The sequence below is a fragment of the Dasypus novemcinctus genome, chromosome 2 (assembly GCF_030445035.2).
Source record: "Dasypus novemcinctus isolate mDasNov1 chromosome 2, mDasNov1.1.hap2, whole genome shotgun sequence".
NCBI lineage: Eukaryota > Metazoa > Chordata > Mammalia > Cingulata > Dasypodidae > Dasypus > Dasypus novemcinctus.
Window position 1 is genome coordinate 27,997,993 of NC_080674.1, and position 26,944 is coordinate 28,024,936.

A 26,944-nucleotide genomic window follows, 5' to 3' on the forward strand; every position below is an offset into this window, starting at 1 on the left:
TGTGCAGAACACTGGCTAGAGATGCTTGAGATGATCTCTCTATTCTTTCTTCCATTCTACTTATACTTTCTTTGCAATGGGAGTAGTCACTGTACAGTATTCAGACTCAAAGTTTTGATCATGCTATGAATATGTAAATCCTGAGAATAAACTTCATTATGACTATGGGACCAAAGGGTAGATTTCTTATAAGAAAGATGTGTATTCATTAATATTATAAGGTTTCTGATAATATGTTATTCATAATTTGTCTACTTATTTTCCTTGGTGATTTTCTTCATTAATGTGTGAATGTACATAACACAGAAATGGGCAAAAGATAATTCTAGGAAAAATGAGAATGAAGTGTTTTGTGTGGTTACTTATATACCTCCCCTTTATGATCATGTTTGTTATTATATTACTTCCTTAAGAAAACCCATCTGTTCCTTTCTTCCCTGAGTTAACAAATTTCTCACTCTCAATTTACTTTTCCTCTCCACCCTCATTCCTGGATCCACCTAATATTCTTACCTCTTAGGTTAATGTGTACTAACATTCAGTAGGACAGATGGTGCTTTAAATTTCTGTTCATTTATTTGTTTTTAATGAAGGAAAGTATAAAATTTCCAAACGAATAATGGACCCAGAGGTGATCTTTGTATCACCCAAGCTATAGATATTTCAGAACCATATTAAAAATTAATGTAACCTGTGCTCTTCAATATGATCCTTAGAAGGCAATAAAATGACTTTAGAATCCACAGTAAAATCAATGTAAGTATGTCAACATATAAGCTTGTGTTTATGGAATATAGCTAATGTTTAAATAATGGGATATTTAGTAGATAAAACTACCCTATAAATAATGTCAGTTTCTGAGCTCAAATGTTATATTATAACAATATTCTAACAATAATCTAATGTAAATTTAAATTACATTATTAGAGAATAATTCCTTTAGATTCACACTGGAAATTGTGATATGTATAAATGCCAGAGAGAAACAGATAAAAATAATTTGCATTGTGGGTCTAAGTAACATTTTTAGCTCTATGGACACCCTGATCTTGAAGTTAGAACATCAACTAAAATTACGGAATCATAGAAAGGTAGATTTGATTTGGAAAGGAGTGGCAAGAAAGAGAAGAAATTTATTTAATAAACATTTATTGCCTATTGATTTGTATACTACTCATTCATTGTTCATTTTTAGTAAACACATATTTATTAAATATTTATGATATATTAAGCCCTCAGGCACAATTTTATAAGATTGGTGTGGAAGACAAAAAAAGACAAAATTTTAGCAGTGAAAGATTTTATATTCAAGTCAAAGATACAGATATAAAAATAATTAAAATGTATAGTTTGTTAATGGTGATTGATGGAGAAGAAATACTAGAAAGGGAAGATAGAAAATAGGGAATGTTCACTTTTAAATAGTGATGTCAGAACAGTACTCCCTAAAAAAAAGATAATAACGGGGGAAATATAATTCATTAAAGAGAAGAACAAGTGTCAAGACCTTAATTTGGGTTAATTCTTGAAGTATTCTAGTAAAGCAAAAAGACTGATGTGGCAGGAAGATAGAGTTAATGAGGAGCAGAGAAGTAGGAAAGTGGCCTATGAGATAATGGAAGCTTAGTTCATGTAAGGTCTTGTATACTTTTGAAAAGACTTTGTTTTTTTTGTTTTGTTTTGTTTTGTTTTTACTGAGTCAAATGGTAATTTAATTAAGAACTTTAAACAGAGAATCTGCAGGCTCCAATTTATATATAGATAAACTTCTCTGTGTCCATTTTGGGTTTGCCAAGTTCTAGATGTCAGTTTGATATGCAATTGGAGATCTTGAGTAGGCAGCTCTGAGCTGGAAATATAAATTTGAATCAGTTTATCCATGATTTTATAACAGTGGGTTCTCAAACCCTCCTAATTTTTTTTGTATTTTATTTGCTATTTTAAAACTATCACTATTATTTCATTTCCTTATTAATTTTATTTAGTTATTTTTGGGCTTCATGTTTGAAGAAGTTTTGAATCACAGAAGGGTTATAACTATGGCAGGGAAGAATCACTGGTACAGAGTGTCAGTTATGGGTGATGCATGGTAGGAGGTTCACCTGGGGCATATTTATGAGGCACATGAATGAGTTCAAGTGTTCACAGGACATTGTCACAGAGACTCACACAATAACTGAAATAATATCAAATTCCCACCCTGGGGAGTTCTGCCACATTCTCTAATGGGATAGCAAGAATCCACTGAATACAGGAACAATGGCTAATGAAGTTGGATGAGCCATTGATGGGCCCTCGTTATTGATGACTGTACTTATGAACCTTTTTGAAATTGAAACTTAGCCTGGTATTTTAGCTTGCTTAAGAGTTCATTACTAGACCCTCCTGTTGCTCATGTGTGGCATTTCTCTAAGCCAAATGTAGCATATAAATGCATTACCTTTGCTCCAGTGTTGGACATGACTCCCAGGGATGAGCCTCTCTGGAATTGAGAGATTACTACCAAGCACCAACTAGCAATACAACTAGAAAAGACCTTGAATAAAGGGAGAAAAGTAAAGACAAACGCGTTTATATGGCTAAAAGACTTCAACGTGATTCTTTGAAGGTTATGATTACGTATGCTTCAAAAGGATCCCATTGACTGCCACAGTAAATATTGCCTCAAATAGTGGGGCTCCTGATAGCTCTGGAGACAACCAGATTCTATAGTCAGGCCTGACAGCTTAAGAATTTGGGACCCTGCCAGTGGGCTCTACCTTGGAATTTATCTCCTCAGTACTACGGAATTGGACTCAGTCATGATTTCCCTACACATGACCCTTCTGCCCCGTTTTATGTGAACCTATAGTTAGTACTAGAGTTGATAGGTTTTTCACCAAGAAACTTAAATCTTGGGCTGTCCATGTGCCAGTCTGGCCCTGAACCTACTCTCCAGTTTACTGGAATCACCCAGGGCAATTAAGGAAATGATGATGGACAATGGTCATCCCAAGAAACAGAGATAGTCTAAAATTGCAAGCAAGATAGTTCCTTCCATCTGCCCCATGGGGTCTAAATCCTCTTTCAGTTGGAGGTGGGGTGGGCATTTACCATTTCAGAGTGGGCATCACCATCCCAGAATCCTCAAGATTGGGAAATCAATGATGGACTAGAGTAGACTTACTGCTATTCTACTATAGACTTATTGTTATTCTAGAAATGGAAGAACTTTTGTCACTGATGTGGAGACAGTGACTGCTGGAGGTTCTGAAGGGAGGGAGAGGGAAAAATAGTAATACCAGGGCATGTTCTGGGCATTGAAATTGTTTTGAATAATATTGCAATGATGGATACAGGCCATTATATATCTTGTCATAAATTACAAAATTGTGCGTGAGAGAGTTTAAACTATAATGTAAAGTATAATTCACACTTAGTGGAAATATTCCAATGTGTGTTCATCAATTGTAACAAATGTACCACACTAATTAAAGATTTTTTTTGTGTGGGAAAGTGGGGGAAGGATAGTAAGTGGGTCATATGGGAGTTCCCTAGATTTTGTATTAACATTTATGTAATTTAAGTATCTTTAAAAATTTTTTTTAAAACAGGGAAATAAGAAAATAGAGAAAAGTCGGAAAGGAGATTCATGAGAGAGACAAATGAGATTGACCATTAAATAGAATAATTTTCCATTGTAGAAGCCAAGTGGTTAATGTGCTTCAGATAAGATGAAAATACAGAAATGTATTGTGCATTTGGCAATTTAGATAATTTTTTACTTTGGCAAGAGCAGTTTTAGTGAAAAAGAGATGAACGCTCTGTTAGAAGGGATCAAGAGAACATATAAGAAAGCATTTACAATAAGCTAACATAGACATTATTTTCAATTTTTTTTTCTCTCTAAAAGGAGGAAGTGAAATAGATTCATAGTTGGAGATACAGTTAGATCAGGGAACTTTTTTTTTTTTTCCCAGTAATAGAAGGAAGGGAAATAACAGAATGCTTTTATGCACTAGGGGAAAAAGAAGAGTGGACAATATCTGAAGATGTAAGAGAAAGTAGAAAAATTTCTGGCTCAATATATTAGAGTTAGCAAAGGAGGGTGGTGTGATGGTTAGGCTCCTTCTATGACCAAAAAGGAGGCACAACATTTAGTTGGACTCTGCATTTTGGAGACAAGACATTCCTCTTTTTGGTGTGCTACTCTGGTCCATTTACTAGGTGACCAGAGAAGCTGCTGGTTTTGATTGGGTACTGGAAAAAGAAGAAGCTCTTTTTCAGGTCCAGACTGCTGTGCATGCTGCACTACCATTGAGCCATACAATCCAGCAAATCCAACGTCACTGGAAGTTTCAGTGGCAAACAGAGATGCTGTCTGGTGCCTTTGGTAGGCACATATAGGAGAATCACAGCACAGACCCTTAGGATTATGGTGCAAAGCCCTACCATCCTCTGCAGATAACTACTCCCATTTTGAGAAACAGTTTTTGACCTGCCACTGGGTCTTAATAGAGACTGAACACTTAACCATGGGCCACCAAATTACCATGAGACCCGAGAGGCCTATCATGAGCTGGGTTTTGTCTGACCTACCAAACCATAAAGTTGGGCATACACAGCAGCTCTCCATAATAAAGTGGAAGTGGTATATATGAGGTAGGGCTTGAGCAGGTCCTGAGAGCATAAGTTACATGAAGAAGTAGCCCAAATGCCCATGATCACCACCCTTCTCAAGTTACCTTCTCTTTACCAGCCCACACTTTGGGCCACTTGGGGAGTTCCTTACAATCAGTTGACTGAGGAAGAGAAAACTCAGGCCTGGTTTGCAAATGGTTCTGGACAATATGCAGGTGCCACCCAAAAGTGGACAGCAGCAGCACCACAGCCCCTTTCTGAGACATCCCTGAAGGACAGTGGTGAGGGCAAATCCTCCCAGTGGGCAAAACTTTTAACAATGCACCTGCTTGTTCATTTTGCTTGGAAGAAGAAATGGCCCAAGGTGCATTTGTACACTGATTCATGGGCTGTTGCCAATGGTTTGGCTGGATATTCAGAGACTTGGAAAGAACATGATTGGAAAATTAGTGGCAAAGAGGTCTGGGGAAGAGGTATGTGGATTTACCTTTCTGAGTGGGCAAAGGACATGAAAATTTTTGCATCCCATGTGAATGCTCACCAGAGGGTAACTTCAACAGAGGAAGATTTTAATAATCAAGTGGATAAGATGACCTGCTCTGTGACTAATGCTCAGCCTCTTTTCCCAGACACTCCTGTTATTGCCCAGTGGGCTCATGAACAAAGTGACTATGGAGGTAGGATTGGAGGTGATGCATGGGCTCAGCAACACAGACTTCCCCTTACCAAGGCTGATTTGGCTACAGCCACTGCTGAGTGCCAAATCTGCCAACAGCAGAGACCCACAATCAGCCCCTGAAATGGTACCATTCCTCGAAGTAACCAGCCTGCTACGTGGTGACAGGTTGACTACACTGGACCACTTCCACGATGGAAGGGGCAGCAATTTGTTTTAACTGGGGTAGACACAAAGTCTAGATATGGGTTTGCATTTCTTGCATGCAATGCTTCTTTCAAAACTACCATCCATGGGCTTACCAAATGTCTTATCTACCACCATGGCATCCACACAGCACTGCTTCTGTTCAAGGAACCCATTTCACAACAAATGATGTGCAGGAATGGGCACATGCCCAGGGAATCCACTGGTCTTACCATGTTCCCTATAATCCTGAAGCAGTTGCATTGATATAATGGTAGATTGGTCTTTTGAAGACTCAATTACATCACCAACTAGGTGGCAATACCTTGCAAGGGTGGGGCCATGTTCTCCAGGAGGCTGTGTATGCTCTAAATCAGCATCCACTCCATGGTGCTCTTTCTCCCATAACCAGAATCCATGGGTCCAGGAATCAAGGGGTGGAAATGGGAGTGGCACCACTCTCTATTACCTCTAGGGACCCACTATGAAAATTTTTGCTTCCTGTCCCTACAACATCAAACTTTGCTGATGTACAGGTTTTAGTCCCAAAAAGAGGAGAGCTGTCACCTGGGAATACAACAATGATTCCATTGAACTGGCAGTTAAAACCTCCACCTGGTCACTTTGGACTCCTCTTACCTCTGAATCAAAGGCAAAGAAGGAATTACTGTACTTGCTGGGGTGATTGAACCTAACTATCAAGGGGAAATGGGGGAAGCAGACTTGGCCCGGTGGTTAGGGCATCCGTCTACCACACGGGAGGTCTGTGGTTCAAAACCTGGGCCTCCTTGACCCGTCTGGAGCTGGCCCATGTGCAGTGCTGATGCACGCAATGAGTGCCCTGCCATGCAGGGGTGCCTCCGCATAGGAGAGCCCCACATGCAAGGAGTGCGCCCTGTAAGGAGAGCCATCCAGTGTGAAAGAAAGTGCAGCCTGCTCAAGAATGGTGCCACACACACGGAGAGCTGACACAACAACTTGACACAACAAAAAAAGGAACAGATTCCCGTGCTGCTGACAATAACAGAAGCAGACAAAGAAGAAGACACAGCAAATAGACACAGAGAACAGGCAACAGGGGCTGGGGAAGGGGACAGAAATAAATTTAAAATTTTTTTAAAAAAATCTGTTTAAAAAGGGGGGGGGGAATGGGACTGCTTCTACGTAATGGGGGTAAAGAAGAGTTTGCTGGGAATACGAGAGATCCTCTAGGGCATCTCCTAGTACTTCCTTGGCCTATAAATAAAGTCAATGAAAAATTGCAACAACCCAATCCAAGCAGGACTAACAATGGCCCAGAATCTTCAGGAATGAAGGTCACCCCACCAGTCAAAGAACAATGGCCAGCTGAAGAGCTTGCTGAGTGTAAAGGAAACATGGAATGGGTAGTGGAAGAAGGTCGTGATAAATATGAACTTCGAACATATGACCAGTTACAGAAATGAGAATTATAATGGTCATGAATCTTTCTTCCTTGTTTCATTATGATGATTATATATGTACACAAAACAAATTTCTTTGTCGTCTTCTCCAAACTTTCTCCTTATCATATAATGAGTTGTATCAGTTTCATGTCAAATATTTGAGGATGTCAAATTTGAGAGTAAATATTACCCAAGATCTTGCACTCTATTATGTATGGAATTAATACGTTTCCAGTTGTATGCAGGAAAGTTGAACATTTTTAGGTGGAAATATATATATATATATATGCATATATATATATATATGCATGTCTTCTATTGTTTTTACTTAGAGACTAAGTATATTTTAAGGTAATGTGTATGGTTGCCAAGTTGACAAGGGTGAACTGTGATGGTTCGGCTGTTGTGTCAACTAAGCCAGGTAATTGTTCCCAGTCGTTTGGTCAAGCAAGCACTGGGCTAACTGTAATACAAGGAAATGTATGGACTTTAGTCACCATTGACTTTACTTCAGTGGTAAATCATAGACAGCTGGTTATAATTACACCAGTCAGGATGATTGCCAGCAGCAACGAGTGACAATTAACTCAACCAGTTGAGTGTCTTAAAAGGGGAAGTGATTCCAGCATTGAGCGAGAATTACCCAACTCATCTTTGGACAACTCATTTTTCCCAGAACTTGTCAAGAGCCTTCATTGGACTTTCATTGCAGCCCCTGGTTGCAGCCTGCTAGTAGAACCTGGACTTATGTATCCACATGGCTGCATAAGAGACTGTTATAGAATTGCATACCATTGACTGATGTCTCTGGTTGATTCTGTTTCCTTAGAGAACACTGATAAATACAGGTGGGTTCTCAGATACAGATGAAAGAGCTGAACTTTTTTTGATGAAGGAATATTTCTTCCATAATATCAGGAGTGAAAGATGAGTATATACATATGTGAAAGAAGGAGGAAGGATGGATGGGTGGGAGTTTGTAGACCTTAATTTTTATTACACTATTTTTAGGTAGAGTAAGATAGGTGGAGTAGTAATGAACAATTTTGCTTAAAGATTTACATATAAGATTACATCTGCATACATACTACCAATCCAATATTTGTTTTCCTTCTAATATATCCCTCCTGTATCAATTTGATATGGTTATGAATTCCAGAAATAGATATTGGTTTATGTTTGTAATCTGCTTTATGTTTGTAATAATAACTTAATCATAACGTCAGTTATGATTAGGGCTTTGATTGGGCACCATCATTAGGATGTTGCGTCCCTACCTCTTGGTGTGTGGGGACTCATAGATAAAAGGCACTGCAAAGACAGAGTTGAGGGTTTTTGATGTTGGAGTTTTGATGTTGGAGCTTGATGCTGAAACCTTAAGTCGGATCCCCAGAAATAAGCTATCAGAGGAAAGAGAAGCAAGCCCCAGGAAGAGAGTAAATCTTAGCCCAAAAGAAGCAAGCCCTGGGAAGAGAAGAACCATTAACCCAGAGATCATGGAAGAGAGGATTCCAGGAAGCCTAAACCCTCACCAACATTGGGAGCCATCTTGGTCCAACACATGAAAACAGACTTTGGGGAGGGAAGCAACTTATGCTTAGGGCCTGGTGTCTGTAAGCTGCTACCCCAAATAAACACCCTTTATAAAAACCAACCTATTTCTGGTATTTTGTGTTAGCAACCTTTTCGTTGACTAGTACACCTGCTTAGTGATTTCCCAACCTCTAAGGATAGTTTAGGAAGCAATTTGTTGTAATTGAAAGAAGATAGATTCATAAATTGTAGAGGTTGGCATTAAATAATATTAAATATTTTAAACTTATTTAATCTAAGTTCTTGGTCAAATACTTAGATATTCTTAAGCTTCATTTTTTATATGTAAAATGAATTAGAATATATTCAAATATATTTATCCTATGTTTCTGTACAGATTGAAAGAGACAGAAAATTATAATAAATTAGAAATTGGTAAAAGAGACTAAGGGTATTCTTTCAGTACAGTGCTGGATTTATAGCTTTAATTAATATTTTGTTGACTGGGCAAGCTTTCATCCCTGTCTTGAGTAGAAGATAACCACAAAAGTTATGTTTATTGTACTGTAAGATATTAACCTGTTTTGTGCCTAACCCTCAAATCTCATCTTAATGTTTCTTTATTAAATTATATGTAAAACCCTATCTTCAAATGCTCATTAAGCCAGTTTTATTACTGCTTCCCTCGTTAATTAATGAAGAGAGTTAAATTTTAGATGCATATTCATTTAAATTTACACGAGTCATGCTTTCACATTTTCACAATGTATACTTTAACACATGATAATTTTATAAGCCTTAGCAGAATATATTACATGTTGCTTTTGCTACCTCACCTGTCCCTTCCCACAGCTATCACAAATGTGGATTTTAGTTCTCCCACTGAAGAAAAATAAAAATGCAGTTGAGTATGACTTCCTAATTTTGCATCTTCTTAAAAGCTTAATATTGGAGAGTTTATTTGTATTTGACAAATTATTGATAATTTCCCCTGGTGAAATAATCTCAATATTTAATGTGCACATCCAATGGGAATTGTGGTATGGTGTAAGGGGTATGGAAATTGGTAAGTGATGGAATTTTGTCAGAATCTTAGCTTGATTATTTAGATGACATCAATATTGATGTTCTTATACATAGGGTAATGAAAATAAAAGTCACAGGAATTTTTGTGCAAATTAAAGTACAAAACACTCTTCCTACCACTTAATTGATGCACTAAACTGGTAGAATTCTACTCTTAATGTTCTAAAAATATGCATGCAACCGTGCTTATCATTATCTTTATCATATTTATTCTATTTTAATTTGATATTTGTATTGGAATTATACCTTCTAGTTGCAGACACCAAAATCTGTATTTTGAGCTTGAACATAGACAGACTCGCCAGGTTTCAACTTCTGACATATGCATATATTTCAAACACTCCCTCTTCTATTTCACCATTCTCATTTGATGTTTTCACACCTTCTTACTTCAGAAATCTCAGTCTTGACTCCTTTTTCTCTTTATAAATATCATTTATTCAAAAGTAAAATTTTCCTAAACTTCTTCCTTTATTTCGCTCATCCATTCACCCATCCATCCATTGATGCATCTGCTAATATGTCTGACAAGTACTTATTGCTTCTATTCAAGCCTGCATCATCTGAAAAACAGTAATTTGTAACTAATCTAGGCTAGACATTGTGATATGGTAAATTCATGAAATTATTTTCTGAAATATTTCTTAAATATGTCTTTTTCTAACTCATAACTCTACATTAATTCATTCCTATACATTTTAAAGGTATTATTTTTCAAACATACAGACAAGACAAGGTAATATGCTCATTACTCATGAACCAATTATCTAGCTTAATTACATGATCATATATATTAGTCCATTCAATTGTTTTTATTCTACCCCTAATATTTACCAATATTATAAGAGCTCTTGGGGATAGTGCAGCAAAAATCAAATCAAAACAAAAGAGAAAACAAACGAATAAAAGTCAGACTGTCATAATACTTGCATTCTAGTAGGGCTAGAGATACAGAAGGTCAACAGCAAAACTAACAAAAAAGAAATAATTGAGAGATCACTAGGAAATAATTTCTATGGCAAAGTTGGTTAAGAGTGTATTGAAGTGGAGATTTAGGATGGTAAATAAGTTAGTAATGAAATTATATTTGGGCAGAACTTTTTAAGTTGTGAGAGAGTGACTGGCAAAATAAAGAGTATTTTAGACACATGGGGTCAGCCTTTTAAAAACTGATATCTGGCATAACTAAGAATCAACCAGAAGGTCAGTCTGGCTGGGGAAGAGTGACCCAGTGGCCAGTTAACAAAGGAGGTGGCCAGAGAGAACTATGCTAGCATAAGGCTTTTGATCCTGAGAATGATAGGAATGCTTTGCAGGGTTTTGAGCAGGGGTCAGGTATGAGCAGACTTCCATTTAAGAAGCATGTCTTTGCCTGCACATGGAGAATATAGACTGTAGGAGGTAAGAATAAATGCAGGGAGAAAAATTTGAAGGTTACTTCAATAGTCCAGGTTAAACATGATAGTGACTGGAATGTGAACATTATTGATTTATTCTGATAAAATTATGAAATGATTTTACCAAGTGATTAAATTTTATAATGAGAATTTATTATATTCTCTGTTAAATACTTATAAATATATATTTCATACTATTTAAGAAAAATATGAAAGTGATGATTACATAATTATATACCTTTAATCAGGAAGTTTACGATTTCATACTAAATATGCTTTAAAAATAATATAGCAAAAATATTCATGTTTGCTTTTTCTACTTTGAAATTGTTAAGAGTTTTGCTGGCATAATTACTACTTATGATCCCTGACGGCCTGCCCTCTTAAATGATATTAGAATACCCATTGTACTTATTTTCAAATTTATAGAATAAACTACTGTTGTGAAATACCTGTTTACATATATATAATAATGTTATACACAATTAATAACTGTGAGAGGAGTTCAATAGTCAGAAAATTATCTAAATCATTCAGTTCATTAGCCTGTAATAAGATAGGAGAAAAATAATTAACCAATCTCCCTTGACCAATATACATGAAAAATTAATGGAGGTTATTTCATGATTTGAATTTCAATTAATCTACAATATATTTCCTGAATAAAGAATTGTGTTTTAGACTTCTTTGAAATTCTTTGAAATTTATACTTCTTTTGAAATTGTTGATTATACATTCAACATTTTGCAAGAGAAATAAAACATATAATTTAGGAAATAATAGTATGCTTTTTAAGTAGAGAATAACATTTTAACCATGGTTATAATTTTAATATTTTGATTAAAAGCTATTTACTCATGGGCTATTTTCGAAACAGACATTGGCTCTGCTCTATAGGAATTAGCCTCCTCATGTGTGCAGCATAAATGTACTAAATATCATGATGCTGTACTTCAAGGTACATTAGGTTGGAAACTGAAAGACTTTCCTTTGGGTGAAAATAAATCTATAGAGTTTATTTAAATGTTTTATGTTACAGTGTGTAAAGAATTAAAAGTCATATAAAGTGCCTATACATTTGTGGGCTTTTTACCAAACTCACATAAGAATCTTTGTGACTAGCAGAGTGACAACTGCATAGTATTGATCAACATGGGCAATTTGTTCATTTAGTCCATATTAGATTCACATAGCTTCAAAATATAATAAGAGGGAGAGAAATGAGAGAAAAGTATTTTTTTTAATCTAGGGTAAATTTAATAAAAAGAAAATTATGCCATAGAGTTAGTCATATCTGTAAGAATTTTAAAAAATAGTTTTAAAATTTTTATATAAATATGTTACTGAGGCCTTATCAAAATTTCAAACAGACCTTTCTTGAAGTGTGTTTTCTAGAATTAAGACAGTGATTTTAACTAGAATTTTAATATTAATGTGTTCAAATATTTAATATCGGAAGCTATTATTAGTATGGAAGATCATTTTCTTAGTATGTTAAATTAATTTGATATACTTTATGTTTGAACTTCACTAGATAAAATGTATAAATGACACAAATATAGAGAAATATTATTTTAATATAAAATAAAAATGATATTAGAAGTAAAATGGATAAGGTAGTATTTAATGGCTACTTGTCAGAAAAATATATGGACCTCTCATTATTTCTATACATCTTCCCCTCCACCACCACCAGCACCTTATCAAGTTGACAAAGCAATATCATGTTTTAGTTTCCAACAGATGAAATATAATGGATATATTTATTAATCTGCTATTCATTATCTTTTTACATCTGAAGCAACATCAACTTTCATTTATCCTATGTTTTATTCAAAGAGGAAGGGATGGTTCATTCAGTCATGCTAACATGTCTGCCTTGGAAATCTGTTTCACACTTTGCCTGTTGAAATTTTTCTCTTTGAATCCACTAAAATACTCTATCTATATCTACTCCAAGAAAAATGATTTTTCTCTGCTTCTGTGCTCCCAAATTATTGTTTTTTTTAATATATCATAGAACAATGGTCTTTAAACTGACTTCCATGCTATATATTTTTATATGCTTAGGTAACTCACTTTTGATCATAAACTACTTAGAGGCTGATTCTGTATTTTATTTAACCTTTGAATTCTCCCTATGACCTCAATATTTCACTACTAATCATATTGAAACAAATTTTTAATATGTAATATATCCCTTGTATCATGCTAAAAGGTAGATAGATATATGGCATGTCCCAATATTTTTAATCCTCCAGAAAGACATATATTTTTTTAAATATAGTTACAAATTTACTGGGTATAATATGGAAACAATGGTTGAACTTATGAAATTATAAACAGGAAATCTAATATAGCTAAGAGCAAGGAAGGAAGAAGTATATTTATGCAGATTTTGAGGGCTCAATAAATCATGTTTTAATTAAATTTTTTAAAAAATTTATTTCGACATTATTTCAAACTTACAGGAAAATTGCAAAAATAATATGGAAACAGTACATAGAAACCCAATGCATCCCCATGCAGATACCCAGATTTACCATCTATTAGCATTTTGTTACATTTGGTATGTCATTTAATCTAACTATATCTGCCTATCTATATTTATTTATTTACCTATATCTAAGTGATAGATTTTAAGACTAAAAAAATTCCCTTTAATTCTCTGCATTGTTACATAACACTGGTAAGCAGAAATGCAACTCAAAATATAAGTTGTAAATATAAAAATGATTGTTATGAATGATGGTTCACATACGAGAGTTTTCTGTTTCCCACAGTCACACAATATACTATTGTGTTTGAGATGTGTCTTAACTCTTGGTTTGAATAAATTAAAGAATCTGCATGAGGAAAATAAACTAAAATGTTCAGATCTGAAAATTGTTTTCATGTCTTCCTAAGTGTTCACTGTGGCTTCTATTTTTATTCTTTTTAATTATTCTAATTATGACCTTTTATTTAATAATCTCAGTCTCCTCATTGGTAGCTCATCCTCCTCACTGTTCTACTCATATAATAGGTGTTAGAGGTTTTCTCTCTTGTAAATGGCTGGACTCCAGGCCATCCTGACACTATTCCAAATGCTAATATAGCAGATACTAACAAGCCTATGAAGCTACAGGTCTAGAAGAAATATAGGTCTATATTAGAATGAACTCAGTATGACTTTAGTAAAATTTTGTCACAGAAGAAAATAAAACAAATACAGCATTTCCTTCTGTGAAAGTTTCCATTTTTTTTAAACTCTTGACTGCTGTGAAATTATGCAGAGACTGAAATGATTATTCTAATCTCTCACAAAATAGAATTCTATGGCACTTGTAAGCACTGAGTTTGTGGATTCATATTGACATTGAGATATCTGACAATTATTTAACAAACATCACTCTGGTCCTCTTGTAGGCAAAGTTTATGTAAAGATGAAAGATATATATGAAACATACAGTGTATAATGTCATTTTCTAGTAGTTTCAGTTCTAGTTAGAAGAGAACCACCACCACAATAAATAAATAAATAAATCACCATAATGCGGTGAAGTAAGTACATGCTAAACAATGAAAACATCCATAGGAGGTGAGAGTTGGGGTGCAAATTCCTCCATAAATGTAATGCTTGAGATGTCTTTTAAGTGGAACGTACAGGTAACCACTACCCATGGAGGAAAAGTTGGAACAAAGGAAGTTCGAGAGGTGAGCAGTGGTCTGAACCCAAAGAATCCAAGTTAAGGAACAGAGTACCCTGAAGCTGGTGATTTATTAATATATTTAAAGCAAGGCACTGGCACACTAAGTTTTGTATTTAAAGACAATTCCTAAAAAAGTAATTAGAAGATGTGGTAGGAAAAACCAAGGAGTAAGAATTTAATGCTTTAATTAAGGATGTAGCATTGAATGGATAAAGAAAATATGTTGTTAAAAATATGTTGGGGATTGTATTAAAATCACTTATTATTTATAAAGCTCAGAATTAGGGGGTGATGAACCATGATGGTGGGCATGGGAATAACTGATGAAAATAAGGGTTTCCATTTTGGCTTCTGATTTTCTGGTTTTTGTTTCATGGACACATTGTCCTTAAAAACATACAGCGAATGGACACAGAGAGCAGACAACTGAGGGGGGGGGGGGGGGGGAAGAGGAAAGAGAAATAAATAAAAAACAAATCTTAGAAAAAAAAAGAACTTCTGACTTGGTGGCACCATAAACATTTTTTTCACCCACTTAACTTTTATTTTAATAAAATATTTGTAACAAACATTATTGTCTTTCTATTTGCTTCAACTCTGAAATTTGAGAAAGTATGTAATTGTTGCACGTTTTCTTTTTAAAAGAAATGTGTATATCAGGACCATCTTTTCAAACTCTGAGTTCCTTGGTTAGCTAAAAGATGTATTCTTGCTATTCCCATGACTGGGAGAAAGTGTGTCTTCATTTGTGATAACTTTTGGTATCCACAGGAAGATGAGTTACTTGGAAACTATTTTATCCTACATTATGGCATGATAATTTCAGAACAAAAACAAGATCTTTCATCAGCACTTCCTGCTTCTCCAGTCTTCTCAACACTAATAATATAGTTCTCTGGTGGAGGCATTGTGTGAAAGCTTATGTCTTTAGAATTACAAATATTGGAAGAACACAATAGTATCTTATCTAACTTTATCAATATCATGAACTATTAAGAGAATGAAGGCTAACAAATCTAGCCCTTTGAAATAAGGGTGTGCCATGTCAAAACTGTATCTTTTAAGTTGTCTCTCTTCTGAACTCTCTTCCTCTGTTTCACACTTCCCTCGCATTCTAGCAGACCCTCCTTCTCTTTTCACCCTGGAAGAATGTTTGAGCTTTAAGTTGCTTATACAATTTTGTGGCACTGAGAAGAGTATCTGTTCTGTTTTTCCTGAACCCTGACATCTCAGATTTGGCCACCTTTTTGTGTTGTCATTGCTGTAGTTTCTTTCTGTATCCCAATCTCACAGCTTTTTATACAGCATCTCTGCATGATTATGTGAAATCTAAATCCCATGTGCTTCCCCTCGAGGTTTAAGGTTATTCACCAATTCCCCAACATCCTCTTGAGATAAAGAAAGCTACATTCTGCTGCATCACTAAACATCTCTTGCACTGCTGCCTGACCATGTTAGTAAGGGAAGAGAAATGTGGGGGCCCTCTAATTTCTTGGACACAAAATTGTGCTCTGCCATGAGATCCCTAACTCCAATTATCCCACTCAGGGCTCTTTTTCAGAGTGTTTTATCAGACTTTTTACTCTCTTGGCTTCCTGCCTTTCTTCTTCCCTGATATATATTATAGTATATACTTCAGGGGCATGAAATAGGTTCTTCTGGAACCCGTAAATTTTCAAAAGATATATTTCTTAACAACGCTGTTCCTGCCTGTGAAATCAAAAGCCACAATTTTATTATAACAATTCTCTGGTTCTCTTGTAACAATCCATCACTTGGAGATATGACAGATTCTAATCTTTTGGCCAAAATGAAACAGAAGAAAATAAAAGCATGCATATCTTGATACTTCAAAAATATATAATGTGCAATGTCAAGAATAATAACTGTTTATATTCTCAGACTATAACTTTGTTGAAAATCATCTTTTTCCATGTTCACAAGCATTGCATGTAATATCCCAAAGTCCTGCAATATATGAATTATAGAAATTAAACACTGGGTGATTAAAAAACCCTCAAAAGATGAAACTGAGGATGAAGAAAATTATCTTGTTATGTAAATGACTGAAGACCACTAAAATACTTTATCCTTAATTAATTCATGCAACCCCTTCAAAAATTAGTGATGCAGTGCTGCTCACAAACCTGAATCACCCTCCACTGCCAAGCATCACTATGAAGTATCCACAGTCCAACCTCAAGTCTCATTGTCCTGCTGTACTACTAGAGTTCACAATGCTGCATATCCTATGTTGCATCTCTCTCTATAGTCATAGCTAGAAGTCTAAGCCTTTCAGGTCTCTCAGTGCCCTCTGAACTGTTATTCCCTTTAGCTCACCCAATCCTCACCAGCATGTCTGCTCTTTCCCCAGATTTCCCAGGTTGCCTTCTGAAAATTTAGCTCAAAGTTCATTAAAAACTTTCTCAAAATTCTCTATGTCCACTTGCCTTCAAGGAAAAATGATTCTACCCAAAGGACACTTATTCCTCTGCAAATACCCAAGTAAAAAAAAATTCCTTTTTGCTTAACATTTTTCTTTTTAGTTCTCATAAACTCCAGGTTTGAAGCTGGCCATTGTTACACCTCAACGGTACCTCTATAACATTGTTTCTCCTTCCAATTATATAATCATACAAACAGATTTGGGAATGTAATCAAACTAACAACAGGAAAGCATTTGAGATGCATGTCATGGAATGCTGTGATATGTTTATTGAATCTACCAAACCCTGATTTCTTCCTGTCATTTTTGGAAGACCGTAACAATTGACTCACCAGCTTCTTTTATTCTCCAAATCATGCCATCATTCTCAGACAATTCCACATCCATGTGGATGGACATTGAGACACACCATTCAAACTTTGTCTTCAACTGTACAACACCAAGTATACTTTCTTCCTCTTCTCCATTGACACAGACTTCTGAATTTATATTGCTCTTGTTGACAAAAGAAACATGACTTATAAAATTAAGTAATTAAAACAATTCTCTCAAGTATACTCTTCTGACCAAATAAACTCATGACACTCTTTTAAATCATCAATTTCTCCCACAGTCTTCACTTCCTTCCTAATCTGGAAACGTTTCTTTGGCCCACAAATATGATGGCAAATTTCCAAATACATTGAACTGACTTTCACTTCTTTCCTTCTGTCAGATTCATCCAAAAATTAGTTATACGACTTCTTACTTAAAATCTTGCAATGTTATCATTATATATTTTAATATTTTTAGAGAAGTTGTAGGTTTACAGAAAGATCGTGCAGGAAATACAGATGCCTCTTACACTGCTCATATTATTAATACTTTTACAATAGTTTGGTACCTTTGTTACAATTGGTGAAGCAATAATATTTTAATTATACTATTAATTGTAGTCTATGGTATATATTAGGGATCCCTGAGTTGTACAGGCCTATGGTTGTATTTTTAACTTTTATTCTAGTAACATATGTAAAACCTAAAATTTCCTCCTTTAACCACATTCAATTCAAATATATAATTCAATGGTGTTAATTACTTTCACAATCCCGTGCTGCCATCACCATCATGCATTACCAAAACATTTTCATCACCCCAAGCACAAACTATGTGCCAATTAAGCATTAACGCCCCTTTCCTTACCCCCAGCACAACTCTGGTAACCTGTATTCTAGTTCCTGACTTTGTCAATTTGCTTATTCAAATTATCTTATATAAGTAAAGTGATACATTTGTCCTTTTGTGTCTGGCTTATTTCACTTAACATGATGTCTTTAAGGTTCTTCCATATATCAGAATTTCATTCCTTTTTAGGGCTAAATAGTCTTCCATTGGATGTATATAACATATTTTGTTTTTCCTTTCATTGGTTAATGGACATTTGAGGTGCTTCCATATTTTGGCAATTGTCAATAATGCTCCTGTGAAATTGGTGTGCAAATATCTTTTTGTGTCCCTGCTTTCAATTCTTTTGGGGTATACTTAAAAGTGGGAATGCTGAGTCACAAGGAAATTCTAAATTTATCCTTTTGAGGAACTGCCAAACAGTTTTCCACAGCAGCTGTACCATTTTACATTTCCAAGAATAATAAATAAATGTTTCAATGTCTCCACATCCTCTCCAGCACTTGTTTTATGTTTGTAATAGTAGGCTTTCTAGTGGATATGAAATGGTGTCTTACAGTTTAAATTTGCATTTAGTTTTCACATCACCATTCTTTGAAGTGACTACTCTTTCCCTTTTGAGTTGTCTTGGCACCCTGGTATCACTATATTTCAAGTGTTTGAAACTAAGGGCTTTTAGATTCTTACTAAGGTTAATATGCTTAATATGCTACTTGTAAATGCATAATGAATTGGACTAGAAAAATTCAATTTGGTCTAACAGATTTCTGAGTAAAGGTATCGAACTAAGTAAATATATATATACACACACACACATACATACTCACATACATGCACACACACACACATATATATTTCATCCTTTAAATTAATGTAAAGAATATTAAAGCTAAAATGGTAAGAAAATTCTGGAGTTGTATAAATTGTTATCTTACTAGATAATACAATAGGTAATATCAGGGAACAATAGAGAGGACCTTCAATAGGAAATTAATATCTCCAATGTAGAGCTTTGCAGCAAATTTTATTAAGCAAATACATTGATTGCTTGTTAGTTAAAATTGTTGATATATGACACTAAGAAATACTTTTCAAATAGAATAAACACAATGTTCAATCAATCATTTTTGTTTATTTTCTGGAGATATTTTGCTTTACTGCTTTAAAATACAAAAGTTATATTGTTTCTGACTATCTTTTTCCCCTTCCATATTTCCTTTCCTCTAAGCCAATTCGCACACACCACAATTACGTATAAAAGATTCTAAGCCACAAAGAGTGTAAGAATATTAGACTATATACATGAGTTTTTGTTTTGTTTTGTTTGTAATTATATACTGGCTAATTTGTCAAACAGTCACCACTTCTTTTCCATTTGCAAATCTCAGCAAAACCATATGCAAATAACAAATCATCTATTTCCATGAGTAAATAACAAATGCAATTTGATCTCTTAATGTTCAATACTCCTCCTCCTCATCTCCACAATGTTATCCTTAAGTATGTCTAAGTTTGAAAAGTAATATTTTTGGATCATATAGCTCACAGAAAAATGGCTAAAACCTGGAGTAGAATAAAAATAAGCCACTGTCACTGCCAAAACTATCTATAAGCATCATTTTCAACTTTCTCTGCCTGTTATTTGAAAGCAACTTTTAAAAATTGAAACACTCTGCCCAAGAGGTTGTATTAAAATGCACTGATGATATCTAGACTTCTTATAATAGTCATATCTTTAACATATATTAATTGATTTACTATGTGTAAAACTCAGAATGGCACATATGCATAAAACCTGCTATAGATGAAGGGGATATTTTAAAATAATTTTAATATATTTTTTAGAGAGTTTGCTCATTCATTCTGTAACACAACAAAATTATTGAGTATGTGAATGTGGATGGCGTTATTCTATGCTTTGGAGACAACAAAATAAACAGTCATGAGCCCTGCCTTCGGGTAGCTGACAATCTATAGGGTAAGACAGACACAGAGATAGATGTTCAAGACAGAAATAAAAATCAAATTAAAAAAAAGAAAGCAGTTAATGGATGATTTCTCTATGATAGGTCTGGTTTATCTAATCATTATAGCAGTCCTTTAATTTAGGGACAGTTCTCAAATCTATATCTCGGAAGAGGAAATTGAGGCATGGGTAGTTATCTAATCCAAGATCATTCAATTGCAGAATGACAAAGGTGGGATTATAAGGTAATTCATGTAGAATAAAAAATGCAGACATATTAAAATATATATATTAGAAAGATGTTGTTGGAGTACCTGAAGAACCACCTTTAAGGAGAGCTTGTGGTGACTAAAACTATGTCAGGGCATGTTCTCTGAAATACCATAAAGTAAGTAGATAATGAAGGAAGTACAATTTGCAGTCTCCCAGCCTGAGGAAACAGAATGAGGAAAACTGCTGTGGTGAATGTCCAACAGTTCACAGTAGTGCAGTGTGGAAGTTGAGATATATCTGGAAGGGGAAAAGTGGGAGAAAATTTGCAGGAACCAGGTCTCAGAGGCTCCACCTGCCAAATCAAAGAGCTTCTATTCTACCTTGAAGAATGTAGAAAGCACCAAAATGTTTTATTCCAGGTGTGGCATAGTCACTTTGGTGTTTCAGATGTTCAAGCTGGCAGCTTTGTGAGATATTTTAAGAAGGCCAAGACGAGAAAAAGAAAGGGATAGACTTTCACGTATTATAGTGTCTCTGTTAAGTTATTATCATTTTTTAAAGATTTATTTTATTTATTTCTCTCCCCTTCTCTCCCCCGCCCCCTCCCTTGTCTGCTTTTGTGTCCATTTGCCATGTGTTCTGTGTCCACTTGCATTCTTGGCAGCACCGGGAAACTGTGTCTCTTTTTTGGTTGCATCATCTTGCTGCGTCAGCTCTCTGTGTGTGCATTGCCACTCCTGGGCCGGCTGCGTTTTTGTTTTGTTTTGTTTTTTTCATGTGGTGCGCACTCATTGTGCATGGGGCACCCCTCTGCAGGGGCACCCCAGCGTGGCACAGCACTTCTTGTGTGGCAGCACAGCACGTGGGTCAGCTCACCACACGGGTTTAGGAGGCCCTGGGTATTGAACCCTGGACCCTCCCATATGGTAGGCAGATGCTCTATCATTCTATCATGTCTGCTTTCCTCTGTTAAGTTATAACACAAGATGAACTTGTCAATTGGTAGTGGTGTTTAGAGAAATGTATGTAGTGTAGATAAATGTAAGGTATGGCTATTAAAAATTGATTGAATATGTGTGCTGGGAGAACAGTCATTAACTATAATTCTTAGCTTTTTTCATGATCTAACATTCAATCTTTCAGCTGACCAAGATTAAAAATAAGATAAATATATAAAGTTCCTAGAATAAATAATTATTCATTCAGAGATGGAAGAATAATGAAATAAGTGGCATATAGAGAAAAAGAAATAACATCAAGACAAAAAGTCTGATTTAATCATGGGAAAAGGGAATTACTATGTTTGAGAAAATATATTTATTCTGGAGGTAGCAAAAAAAACAAGATATAGAGTAATGGGAAACAGGAATGAGGAAGTGGCAGAGATGATGCTATAAAGATAAACTGAGTAGAATTTTTAAGAATCCATAAGTCTGATTATTATGCTTAACTTTTAAATGAAACCATGATATAAAAAAGGGGTAATTAAAATTTTTCTGGGATAGAAAGAGATTAAGGTCGAGCCCACAGTATTGTCTAAGAATATTATTTGCATCCTATATGTCAGGCTTTGTAGTTACCATGCAAATAATAAAAATTCTGAACAAAGCAGATAGAATACAATAATAGAATTTATTATATTAGAATAATAGAATATAAATTAAGGCAAATCAAGAGGCAGACAGACAGTAAATAAGCAAATTTCAACTTATGTAAGATCTAATTTATTAGGCTGTGTAAGCAAATACCATGAAATTGGTAAGCATTAAAGATGGCAAATTATTGACTCATAGATTTTTTTTCCAAATTCTACTCAATTTATTCATTTTTTTAAAAGATATTACATTAAAAAAAATGTGGCCCCCATTCGCCCCCACCGCCCCCACCCCACCACTCCACCCCCAATAACACTCTGCCCCATCATCATGTCACATCCATTGCGTCTGGTGAGTACATCTCCGGGCATCGCTGCACCCCATGTCCCGTGTTCCACACCATAGCCCACACTTTCCCTCGTTCCATCCAGTGGGCCATCTTTCATGGTTTTTGAGACCAGAAAAAATGTCCAAATCTCAAGGTAATGCTTTTTTCCCAAAAACCAGCTACCAGTGACCATTGACCCATTTCTCACATGGTAAAACACATGGTGACAATTGCTGATCTCTCCCTCCTTTTCTGGGTTTTATTGATTTCAGCTTCTTACTTCTGTGGCTTTCTCTCTTTCTGTCTGCAGTTCATCCCATTTAATCTTGTCATAGGATTAAGATCCATCTTGATTTAGGTGAGACACCTTAACTGAAGCAGCCTCATAGAAAGGTCTTACTTACAATGGGCTCACACCCACAGGAATGGCTTAACTTTAAGAACATATTTTTCTTGCACACACACAGCTTGAAACTACCAGAGTCCACCCACTGGACCCCCATAAGACGTGTTCTTTCTGCATGCAAAATGTTTCCATTCCATCACAACATCCCCAAACCTTAAGTCATTATCAGAAACAATACTTACTACAAAATTTCTTCAAAATAGGTGATATGTAAAGAATAATTCACCTCTGTCTGTGATCCTGTGAAACAGAGAGAACAAGTTATATGCTTCCAAAATACAATGGAAGGACAAGCATACAGTAAACATTTCCATTCCCATAGGAATATATTGGAAGGGAAACATGGTCATGGGATCCAAACAATTCTGAAACCCAGCATATCATTGTCCAGTAGATTTCAGGCTCAAAGAGTCATATATGGAAAGAAGTTTTGAACTCTGGCTTAATGGATCTGCAGTTCTACCCCTTCAGGCACTTGCCCAGTGACCATGACCTCCCTGAACACTTGTGTGAAGGTTCCACCTTCACCATGCATCTGGATGAGGACCAAGCTCTCCATAAATGCCTGGCCACAGATTTCGCCCCTTCTGAGCACTGTGGTGGTATTCAGACTCTTTGACAGCCTTGGGACAGACTCCACCCTCTCTGAGCACAAAATCTCTCTTCCTGAACAATGAGATAGGTGGAAGGTCTAAGCTCTCCAAGTACCATGGCAGACTCACCTTTTCCACACATATGGGTGGGCCCACTCTCTCTGCTTGAGAACATGTCTTGGTCCAGATTTATGCTTCCATGGTTATTCCTTTGAAGATTTTTCCTTCGATTTGTCCATTTTCTCTCTTTATTCCAGGTTGCGATGTTTCCATTTATGCATATCATGCGCGCGCGCACACACACATGCACACACACAACTTGTTGGTTTTGCAAGTAGTATGCAGGGGTCTAAACCATCAGACGAAAGAACTTTTCACAAATCTTTCCTGGATAACTGTATTTCAAAACCTGACTTCCATAAATATTGCTCACTGTTTCTATGTGCAGTTAAACCTTCACATAGAACACTCTTCTCTGGGGACTCACTTTCTCGAAGCTCAGAATTTTCCAAACTACCAGTCTCTTGTTTCCTTGTGCCCAGGAGTTCAATTTTAAGCTTACCCCTTTCCTCTTACATTTTACTACAAGCCACATGGAGAATTCAGGCTGCACTTCCCACATTTAGCTTGAAAATCTCCTCATCTAAATATCCTAGCTCATGACTTTCAAATTCTTCCTTCCATCCAACATCAGAACTCAATTTTGCCATGTTCTTTCCCACTCAAGGGTCATCATTCTTCTAGTTTCTGAAAACATATTCATCATTTTTAAGGGCTTATCAGAAACCCTTCTTTTTCTATTTCTCTCCCTTTTCCCCACCCCTGTTGTCTACACACTATGTCCATTCATTTGCTGTGTGTTCTTCTTTGTCCACTTGCATTATTGTCAGTGGCACCGGGAATCCATGATTCTTTTTGTTGCATCATCTTGCTGCATCACCTTTCCATGTGTGCAGTGCCACTGCTGGGCAGGCTGCACTTATTTGCATGGGGTCATTCTCTTTGAGGGGTGCATTACTTGCATGTGGGACTTCCCTACATGGGGGACACCCCTGCATGGCACAGCACTCTTTGCCCACATCAGCACTGCACATGGGCCAGCTCACCATATGGGTCAGGAGGCCCTGGGTTTGAACCCTGGACCTCCCATATGGTAAGCGGACATTCTACCATTTGAGCCAAATCCACTTCCCAGAAGTACTTTCAACATTCAGATTTCCATTAGTAGACTCTTCAGAGCAATCTAGGCCTTCTCTTTTAACCACTGCACTATTCTTCCAGACTTTACCCAGTACCCAATTCCAAAGCCATTTCCATATTTTTGACATTTACAATAGCAATATCCCACTTCTGGTATCAAAATCTGTTTAAGTTTCCTAGGCTGCTGGAAGAAGATACTATGAAATGGTTCAGTTTCAACAATGGGAATTTATTTTTCAACAGATTGAGACTGAAAAGTTGTGCAAATCAAGGTATCATTAAAGAGATGCTTTCCTTTCAATGACCAGCAGATGACTATCCTTGACTTCTCTGCCACATGGCAAGGCACATGGAGGCATGTACTGGTCTTTCCTTTCTCATCCAGGTTTCATTGACTTCAACTTCTTGACTTCCATGGCTTTCTCTCTTTGCATGAATTTTATTCTTTTACAAAGGACTCCAATAAAATGATTAAGACTCATCCTGAATGAGTTCAATTAAATCTTAACTGAAGTAGCCTCATCAAAATGTCTTAATTACAATGGGTTCATACCCACAGGGATGGCTTAACTTTAAGAACATATTTTTCTTGTGTATATGCAATTTCAAAATACCACAATGTAAATCTGTATCTGTTTATGTACATAGGTATAAAATGGCAGTTGGTAATTGACACATTTGATAAACACAATGATGGAAATGTACTGTAAAGACAGAGTAAAACAGAGGGTGAAGATACCTTTATAAGTTATGAATCAATAGCCTTTCTGGGAGGGGCCATTTAACCTGAACACAGGAGAAATTAAAACAGTGAAGAAAAAAAATGGAAGTCAAAGTAAAGGTATAATCAATGTTGAGAATAAGTAGGATCTGCCTTGAGCATCCTTATGATATAGATTTCTTAAGCTTTTTTGTTCAGTTTTGTGCCCCAGGCACAGTGGGGTTCTTGCTCTCCCCCAAGCAAACTAATCTCTCACTTTAGGGTTTTTGCATATACACATGTGGCTTCTGTCTCTACTCTTCTTGTATCTAAATCATTTTGGTCAGGTCAAATGTCAATAGCCCAGTCAGGCTATTAATAGCCACTTTTACTGAGGAAACTGAGAATCTCACTAAGAAGCGGGTCTTGAGTAAGTTGTGTTCCATCAAGTGGTGGATGAGATAAAAATGTTTATTTCTAGGGAGGCTCTTCCAGGCTAACCTCTTGTACATTTTTTGCATATGTTCACTCCTGTCTTACTTAAATTATGTTGGAAAACACTTCTCTCAGCCCATGCTAATTCGAAGTATGTTTATAACAAAAAAAGAACCCATATTGGGTTTTTACTAGACCTATGTCTAATTGCCTTATTTTACCTTTTGGGGTTAAAAGTATTGAAACTTGAAAAGACATTATATTGTGAACCTTTGAAGATTTTGCATAGTTGATTAACATGAACTCACAATTACTCAGAATGGTTCAAAATCACAAGTCTGAATTGGTAATTTGCATCAAAGATAAATTATCATTCTCAAAATGATATAGAACGAAAGTATAAAAGTTTTCTTTTTTTAAATAATCAGATTCATTTTTCTTTCTTTCTTGAGGTACTGGGGCTGGGGACTGATCTCAGGACCTTGAAATTGTGAAGCCGTGCTCAACCACTGAACCACATATGCTCCCCTGAGTTGGTTTTCTTGTTTGTTTACCGGTTGTTTCTTTTTGTGTTTCTAGGAGGCACCAGGGACAAAACCCAGGACCTCCCATGTGTTTGAGCAACATCCAGTACCCTAAAATTGGTTTTAATAACAGAAGCCAAATTAATCAGATGGATAGAAGAATTAGTTCAGGAATGAAATTGTAAGTCTTTATTTGATCCTTTAAACAAAGGTAGTGATATAAGGACCATAGCTGGAACCCAGATTTTAATTGATAAAGACAGAAATATGACATTAAATATAACAATTAAGAAATTAAGAAGATGAATCATATGCAAACATGCTACTTAGGAGAATAATAAAGTCACTATAAAGTCTTTCATTCCATAATATATCATGTAAAAATATTTAAACTATCAGGAAACTTTTTGTTTAGTGATGCTTAAAAGTTTTAAAGTGAAAATTACAAACACTGTTCTTCCTATTTTCCCAGACATCAAAGGCTTTCTGTAGGAAAGAAAAGAAAGTAATTAATTTATAGGACTTTTGAACCATGTAGTCTTTTCAACTAGAAAACTAACACAACATGATGCTTTCTATTGAGAAGATCTATGCGGCCTTCTTATGGCTCTCATTTTTATCTCGAGGTGTAAATTTTTATTTGAATCTGTCAGTTTGTTGTCTTTACACTTCTACTTGAATTTGCCACAAGAAAACTGAACAAATGGTATTATAATATCAAAAGATAATTGTCCATTTTTTCTCCTCCATTTTTCTTCAC